This window comes from Parus major, chromosome 3 (genome assembly GCF_001522545.3).
Source record: "Parus major isolate Abel chromosome 3, Parus_major1.1, whole genome shotgun sequence".
NCBI classification, from domain to species: domain Eukaryota; kingdom Metazoa; phylum Chordata; class Aves; order Passeriformes; family Paridae; genus Parus; species Parus major.
Genome location: NC_031770.1, coordinates 18,081,948 through 18,091,185, shown reverse-complemented (window position 1 = coordinate 18,091,185; position 9,238 = coordinate 18,081,948). Strand labels below are relative to the sequence as shown.

The following is a 9,238-nucleotide window of genomic DNA, read 5'->3' as shown; positions in this document are numbered from 1 at the left end:
ATGTCTGTTTTTACCTACACACGTAAGTAAGAACACAAAGGAGGAGTTTCTCAGCTGCAGCCCAGCCAGCGAGGGGAAGCTGCAGTGTAAACTTCCCCACGTTGTTTTGCCTGTGGCCTCAGTGCCCTGGTAGGAGATGATTGTAGCCCAGACCGTGTGGAAATGCTCAGGAGCATCAAGGTGTGGAGATGAGGCTGCAGAGGACCTAAGGTTGCAAAAGCTGGGATAGGGATAACCACAAAGGGATTTTGCTCGTTGATTCCATGCCTTCTGTTGTTTCTCTTGAGCTTTTTTGTGAGGACAGAGCTGTCCCTCTTATCTGCCCCACCAGCATGCCATAGGACTGCTGATAATGCAGTAAGAACAGGGCTGTCCTAACACCCACACGCCACACCAAGCCTGCAGAGTTTGGGATTAACTTCTGATTTTGTTACACCACTCCATGTTTTACAGTGCTCTTACAGCATAAATCATGAGACCTATTTTCTAAATTCCTAAAGCTGTGCAGGGAGAGATTTGTGTCTTCATTTTTTCTGTGTGGAGTGAGTGTCCCATCTATTTGTCTGTGTGTCCCCTGACTAGTAAGACTGCTCCCTTATTGCACCACACAGAGTCCAGCCCTTCAGACCTTCCACAAAGGTAAACATGAACCTTAGCTCCTGAACTGCTCAGCTCAGTGGACTTTTGTCTGCTGACATCCAGCCTCCACTCACATGGTGCAACTTTAAGGGAATAACCTGGTTGCTATCCATACAGAACCTGAATGACATGTACATGGTGCTTCTGCCTGAGCCTGAGAAAAGAAAAGCCTCAGGCATACCGGTGAGTCAGCTTTGGCCGGCCAATGTTTCTAAAATAGACCAAAAACAAAGAAAGAGGAGAGAGAAAGAAAAAGTAAGCGAGTGACCTGTGCTTTTGCAATAAACCAGCTGATGATTCATTTTCCTCCCTCAAAATGAACTGATAGTTCTCACTGAGGTTACCAATTAGTGCTGCTTATCAGTTCTCCTGATTCACTCCTCAGCTCCTGAAGGGAATTTGTGAGGCCAAGCCTTGTCCTGATGGTTTGCTACTCTGTTCATTAGCCCAGCTCACGCAGCAGTGTCTAGAAACTCTGAATCCAGAGGGTGAGGTTCACTTGTCAGCTCGGGGGATGGCAGAGGGCTGTATTTCCTGTCAGTCATGGCAGCATCTCTGCTGGTCCAGGTCTGGCTTAGCTGTGACGCAAACAGGTGGAACAGGGCAGGTCCTGCAGCTCTGTTGCTAAATGTTGTCTCGGTGACACAAGGGATGAGGAAATGTTCCCTGGCCGCCTCGGCACTGGCTGGCAGGTCATCTGCTCAGCCAACAAAATGGGCAGCCTCCATCTGAAGCAGGACTGCCATGCTGGAAGTCTGCACGGGAAATGAGGGAGAGCAAGACATTGGTGATGGGAGGAGGCTGGGATTGCTGAGGAGCCTGGGCTCCCAGCCCTGGCAGGTGCCAAGCCATGAGGGCAGTCTGGGACTGAATCTTAGCTTCTGCACAGGTGTTAGATGTTCTTGGCAAGGTAATCCTTGGAGAAGCCACCCCAGCAGGGACAGCTTTCAACCACACAGGCTCTTTTATAAAAATGGGCTTGTCTGCAGCTGAACTCCTGGTGCCTTAGAGGAACAAAACAGATGTTTGACTTGCTCATATACAATGTGGGATGTGGTGGATACCATGGTGGGTATATGGGGAAGATTTGATTTGATGTTTCAGCTGAACAAAATAGTTCCTCCCTTCAGCCCCTTCATGAAACCTCTACCCTTTGCTTCACTTGCCAGGTTTTGTCTTCAGTGGTGTGCTACTGTCTATTGGTTCCCTTCAGATTCCCATTTCACTTGAGATTCCATTTCACTGTGCCTTATAACAAATGGCAGGATAAATAGGTTTGGGAAGCTGAATACATGCAGGAGTGGCAAGAAGTACGTAATCAACTTGTCCATGCTTCTTTCAGCGGCAAACTCCACTAATCAAACAGCCTGGCAGTAACTTTTACTTTAAATCCCTGGCCATTCCTGGCAACTGCTCAATGAGTCACAGAGGAGAATAAAGCATACTTCTGCTGTTTTTGCCAGAGTATTTAATTACTCCTCTGGCTTACCGTAGGCTCTGAGGAAATGGCAGAGGACTCATAGCTATTGTCCTTTGTGCTGCAGCATTAGCAGCAAGGAAGCACTCCTGAACAGCTTGCTTTGGAAGTGCAGTGACTGAGGAGAGTTGCACCACACCACAGCACTTTGGCACTTCCAGATCTTTGCCACTCCCAGGTCACGGATCACTTCAGGGATGAACGCCCTTTCTAACCTCTCCCTGTCTGTAAGACTGGGAAAGGGGCAGGTTTTGTGTTGGGGTGTAGTAAAACCAGCTCTCTCTTTTTCTGTATCCTGAGCACCTTGTTAGCTGAACACTGGTCTGAGACAAAACTGACCCTAAAATATGCACAAAGTTGCTGCAGTTACCTGTACAGAGTATGCTTTGGAAATCCTTTTTTCTTCAAGGAAGAGTAGAGAGCCTGAAAAACTTGTAGATTAATGGAGATAACTAAATTAAGAGAAAGCAAAGGAATAAAATCCTTCCCTTCCTTCTTCTTTCAGGAAGTACTATTAGGCTGACAGGCCTGTTTTGGGGTGCAGTCTAGATTGGGCTCAGAGAGGGTGGTGCACTTTCCTGAATCCTGCAACGTGCATGAAGAGAGATGCAGGGCTCTGGACCTGTTCAGCTGGATAAGGGAAGACTTAGGAGAAACTTGACAGCAGCTTTTCAGTACATAGGAAAGGGTTTCCAACAAGATGGAGCCAGGCTCTTTAATGAAGTCTGCAGCTAGACAGCAATGGTCATAAATCCAAGCTGAGGAGTTTTCAGCCAGAAACAAGTCAGGGAAAGCAGTAATGTGATCATTAAGCATGAGAAGAGGTTATTTCAGAAGGCTGAGGTCTGTCTGTGGAGGGTCTCACAGCACGACTGTACAAAGTGGGAAGCAACCCAGCACGAATGCAGCGCTTACCCCTGTGAGCGGGAGGCTGGAGGAGAGATCTCCTGGGCTTTTTGTAGTCTGGATGAGGTGGGAGTGGGATCCTGCCACGGTAAGCAGAAGGCTTTTAATTTACCTACTCCATGGAAATGCAGAAGACTGAGCTCCTCACCCTTGCCAGAAGCACTGACGCGAAGAATAAAGCTTTGCTCCTGGTACCAAGGAGCGACTGGCGAGGGTGGCAGTGCTGCCTGAGGAGCAGCTCGGCTTCCACTGCCCCGCGCTCCGCTGGCTGAAAGGCGATTGTCCTTTACTGCCATCTCCTGGGAAAAAACCCCACAGATTTCCAGCCTGTCAGCCTGCCCAGTTGTTCTGCCTCATCTCCTGTAGGGATTTCCTGCCTTTCCCTAAGCTGGCCTCCCTGTTTGTCCAGATCCATCCTCAGGATGTGGGGTCTCAGCGTAATGTTCATCTCCGTATACCAGCGTTTCCTACCCAGTGGAACCTTGAGACTCCTCTATCCAAGTGTTTCAAATGTAAAGCCATAGGAACATTGTTCTTGTGTCAGATTTTTTTTCATTCAACTCCTGAAAATGCATTGCACTTTGCCTTGAAGTTCTTGCTGTGCCTCAGAAACATTCCTCAGGGAAGATTTACTGGAGGTGAGGGAAGAGCCACGGCCACTTCTTGTTTCTAAATCTCACCTTTTTCTGGAGAGAGGACAGCTGCCTATGAGAGAATGTGTAATTTTGAGTTGGAGGTTGGCAGACTGGAATGACATCCCCCCAGGAATGCCTTGGACCCCAGCTCCAGCAAACCACACGTACTTGCTCCTCATGCTTTCTGTATTCCCGTTTCTGCTGCCCGTAAAGGAATCCTTGCTCCTTCCTTTCCTGGGACACTGAACTAGCATCAGGTTGTTTTTTCAGCTGTGTCTGAATTAGGGTGGAGACTTTCCTGTCCTTGGTGAATCCCATCCTGCCCTATGACTGCAGATAAACCAGAGCTGCAGAATTGTTAATGTTTGTGCTGAAAAACAAAAGCCCTGCTCCCCAGCAAAGCCTCTCCTTTGATCCTTACCTGCTCTCCCGGGTGATACACACCTCTGTCCTGACCCTTCAGACTCCTGAAGCTGCTGATGGATGTTATATTCGCATGGAAAATAGCATTTACAGAACAATTGGAGAACTCATAACATCAACAGTCTCTGTTAATTAATACTGGGCCAAACATTTGCCTGGAACTACCATTTCTGCACTGTCCTGGTACGTTTACAGAGACTGAAGTTTAGCTTTTGACTGGAAGAATAACCAAATTTTCAATTAATCTTTCTGTATGTCTGGAATGACAGCTGATAGCTACCAAAGTAGCCGATCAACCCACCCGGGTCTTGGGTATAAATAATCCTCTGTACAGAAAAACCTTCACCAAAAAAGAGAGATCCTTTTATTTCTTTGCTCTGGCTCCATTAAAAGGCATCTATCATTAATCTCTCTATTTATAACTCTTTCATCACCAATTACTCGCCTCAGATTTTTCCACACATGAATTTCACTGAACTTATTTCTAGTGCGTGACTCACTGAACTCTGATTTCCTTCAAGATTTTAAGAGGAAACAGCAGTGCTTTTATCCTCCCCTCCTCTCTGTGAAGGAATTTTTTGAATTTATTGTCTGTTCTAACTTTGGAAAAAGGATATCATTTGTGTGAGTATAATATGATTTTTATCATATCTTGTTGAAATCAGCATACTTGGCCATGTTTTCCCCTCATCCCTGCCTTTTGCTGAATTATCAGAGAGTCACTGAAAAAATAACTGCCATATCCCCAGTGTGTGCATTTAATTCTTTCACTGAGACTAACCCAGGCTACATTTAGCTCCATCCTGACACACTGACACCTGATTGAGGCCAGTATTTTGCTGTCCTTGTCACTGTTTTATTTTTCATAATCTCCATCCAAACCTCTGCCCTCAAAGTGGTAATTTATACCTTTCCAAAGCTCAGCACTGTGTACATATTGAAGACTGCTTTTTTTTTTAGTTGAAACAAGTGAAATTGTTCAACTCTCTCCACATCATTCATCTTAGGCTTCTGATAGAGCTGCTGCTACAAGAGAGTCTGGGTTTGCCTCTAGAATTATCTCAAATTGCCAACCACATCTGAAGGCAGATATGCCTTTTACATTCTCCATTAATTTTTTTTCTACCTGCAAATTTGTCCTGCGCTGCTGAGTTAACACCATGCTTTTTAAAGATATGTCAGCATCACACAATTTCATGACTGAGGGATCAGACACATTTTCAATGAAGTTATCAGCAATTGAAAAAATGGTCATTTGCTTTTAAGGGCAGGAGTACCGTGCCTGCTCTGGCTACAGCAAACACAGTTCTGTCACACAAGAGGCTGTGTTTGGATTGTAACAAAACCAGGACTTATATTTTGTCTGAGTGGCTCTATTCACATTGCTAGTGGCTGGTGGCTCCTAGGTATGTGTGTGCCTGGGATGGAGGATTAAACAAACCTGCTGGTCAGGATGTTTACTGGAGGCTGTTTGGGAGTTACCTGGTGCGTGGGTGAAGAGGCCTTTCCTCAAAGCCTGCAGAATTGGACCTGAAACATTTAGCCACAACTATGCTGTTCACAGCTATTTCTGATTTTATGTTCCTTGTTTCACAGCAGGAAAGGAGAGATTATACAGATGCTGCTGCCTTCTGTTATTACTTTAAGCTCCTTCCCACCATACTGTCCAAGAAGAGTGAGAGCTGAATGTAACAGAAGGGCTGGTCTGAACAAAATCTCCTTAGGATACTTAGGTCAGCAAATCTAGGGAATGAAAGTTTAAGGTCCTTCTTGGATTTTGCAATATTTTTTTCCTCTAAATTAATACCCAATTGTTAGCAAAGGTGAGTTATTTCAGAACGCAGTTAACAAGTCCTTTGAACTAAAAGAATATGGTTCTGTACATCACTGTGCTGCCCACAATATGTAGCAAGGAAGGAGCTGTAGTTTCTCACAACCATCAAGGGCTTTACTTCTCCAAATTCTTATGCTGGTAAAGTATATCTGTACTCCAGACCTACTTTCTCTGGCATCCAAAAGAAGCAAGCAAGCACACAGTAAATCATCCATTTTTTTTTCATCTTATCTCAAATTCTGATATTTTGATGCCTCATAGAAGTTCGGAGAGCAAAATCATTCTGCACTTTTCAGTTTGAACTGTGAAGAATATTGCCAGTAATCAAGAAACCACAGGTGTTAGTAGCTTATTTTTGCCTGAAGGTTGAGAAAATAAGCATTAATGTTTGTCAGGAGTGGCCAGCATAAATAGTAGTTTGTTTGATTTTTAAATCTTTTTATGCGATGCCTCACATTCTTTTTGTTAGATTCTAAAACCTGTTTGTGCTTTTGTTTTTATCTCTTTAGTACTTATGTCAATGTTTTGATTCAATAATTAATGATTAATAAGAAAGCACTGCTTATCAGACACTAGACAGTTGCTGCAGTTTTGTTGAACATTTACTTATACATAAGATGCCTGGTTCCCCTTATAGCATTTTTCTGCTCCTGTGGGTGCAGGTGCAGATTAAAGACCTCTGTGTGAATTCAATTAAATTCAACAAAATATAGACTCCATGTTAAATGAGAAGATTAATGGCTACCAAAGAGTGTGCAAGGGCTCTCAGTCTACTCAGCAGGGTTGGCTCCCCTCTCATGTCTGTGGTGGAGTCATAAAAGCAATCACAAGTAACTATTTTTGACTCAGTGGGCCAATGATTTGAAGGTGGTGGGGCAGGTCTGGTCAAACCAGATCAAGCAGTTTAGCACCTAGGATTTACCTGGACCAATGTGGGGATCCCAGGGGTATGGAAGACAGGCTGCCTCAGTAAAGTAGCATAAGAAGGAGTTTCAAGTGATGTGGAAGGTGGGCAGGCAGCAGACTGTCTCTGCACATGCCCCCCACACAATCCAACAGCAGCACAAGGCTCTGCTGATTAATAGTTAATCTCCAGAACTGTTCTGGGCATGTTCAGGGGGAAAAATTCGAACTTAACAAGTTCTGTTTATCTTTCATATTGTGGTGCACTTTCAGAAGGAGAAAGGTCTCAAAACCCATGACTGGAATCAGGGCATGGTTTAAACAACAAAGTGGTGACCAAGAGGGCAAAGACATTGCCCTCCATCTTGCCTTTTCACAAAGCTAATGTTACCAGAGACCTTTACCCCAGTATCAATTAGTAAAATGTGAATAACAAGGAGAAACCACCCAAAATGGCTGGGAGACCACAAAAGTAATACAGAGCATCCTGATGAGGAAGGTACATATTACTCCCTTCTGTACCACACCTGCTCAGGTGGACTGCTGCTGTCCCAGCACTGCTGCCTGCCCAGCACCCCTCATCTGGTAGAAGACAAAGACATCTGCAACAAAACCAGGTTTAATTCCCTTGTCTGTGCTTGGGCAGATGTCTGTCTCTTTGGCACTATTTGTGTCATACTTTCATGCTCACAGTCATATCCTGGTCCTTCTAATTAAGGACTCTTCTGTGGACTCTCTTTTTGCCTAAGAGGAAGATCTGGGTTTTGGGCTCATGCCAGTAGGAATAGATCTGCTGTTACTGTCTTTGCTTCTGACATCCGTCACGTTGTCTTCACCCACCACCAGGTTTTCATAAATCCCACCATACTTTTTACAATCCATGGTGATTCCCACAGTAGGAACATTTTCTGATCCTGATCTGTGATCAAGTGATTCTTGAGGTGAATGCTAGGAACTCACCTGGCTTGATTGCCCACACGTACCCATTATCAAAAAAGGCCCACAATAGCCTCATCTTCAGTGTCCCTCTCCACCAGGATGCTGCTGATGGAGTATTCCAGTAATCCATTGTGGCTGGGCTGTCTGAATCTCCCAGAAATGCCCAACACTGAGCTTCCCCATCTTCTACCTTCTGGAATTTTGCTCTCAGCACACTCATCATAAAAATAAATCAGTTCGTGAAATCTGGACGTCAGATCCCAAAGCTCTTGCTTTGCCCTGTGAGGACAGACCTGTGGCAACAGTGGCATTTGCCAGTCCAGCCTATATCTGATGTCATATTTGCCTTGCAGCTGGGTATCTGTCATGATCCACAAGGTGGGATTCGTGATGTGGTTCATTTATTTAATCTTAGAGTACAAAAGGTTATCAGAAAACCAGGGACTCAAACAGTAAAACACACTTTATTGAGTGCTCATCAGCACTAATACGTGACAGAGGGAAAAGAAGAGAAAGCAAAGGATAGGAAAAAAAGAGGGTAAGGGGATTATAGCTAACAACATCAAAGTCTGCTCAGCTGTTAGTCAACACAGAGCCTTCTGTCTGTTGGGGAGGTCTCAAGGGAAGGTAAGTTTGTGGTGTGATTTTGTAGCCTTTTACAAAGCAAGGGGCACAGGGCCAAAACCAGAAGAGATTGATGACCATTGTGATGAAACCCATTGCTCAGGGGGGCAGGTGTAGGGTACAGAGCAAACCATTTCTTACAAGTCTCTGCTCGCCAGCAGGAACGAGGGCAGTGTACCGTGACAGCACAGCACCCACCTGCAAACAATCACTTGGCAAACATCCACCTGAGCTAGACCAGAACCGAATATCGAGTCCCTTGTGATATTCAGGGTCTTTAGTGTCCTTGCAGCAGTCATGAGGCAGATGAGAGAATCTTCGGACCGTCTGTTACAGTGTCCCGCAAAAGTACTTTCCTGAGACCCTGCCAACAAACAGGAAGCTCTCGGAAGGGGTCTCAGGAGTTCGGTAGCAGGCAGCTGGGGTGTGCAGATGTCCTAAGGCAGCCGAACAGCACTGGACAGTCCACTTGCTGCCCTCCACGCCTCCATCCAGACACCTGTTCCTCTCTTCTCCGAGCCAAGCCAAACGCATGAATTTGACGCACTCGTGTATTCCCACACAGCCCACACTTCCTGTAGCACTGCTTTCACTAAACGCCCGGATATCAGACAGAAAACATCATCCGCCGGCGCTTTGCCAAGCCGGGCGCTCGGGCGTGTATTTTCCCCGCTGCACCGCCCCCTTTTTCGCACCGGGGGTCGGGGCTCGGCGGGGCTCCGGGCTCTCCGGGCGGGGCTGGTGTGAGGGGCGGTGTGAGGGGCGGTGTGAGGGGCGGTGTAAGGGGCGGTGTGAGGGGCGGTGTGAGGGGCCGCCCCGCCCACAGCCGCTCCGGGCGCGCAGCGGGGCCCAGTCGCC

General features: G+C 46.1%; 1 pseudogene; it reads right to left on the bottom strand.

Moving 5' to 3' along the window:
* Positions 1-7,425: 7,425 nt before the first annotated feature.
* On the bottom strand, positions 7,426-7,886 carry LOC117244101 (annotated as a pseudogene).
* Between the last annotated feature and the right edge of the window lie 1,352 nt (positions 7,887-9,238).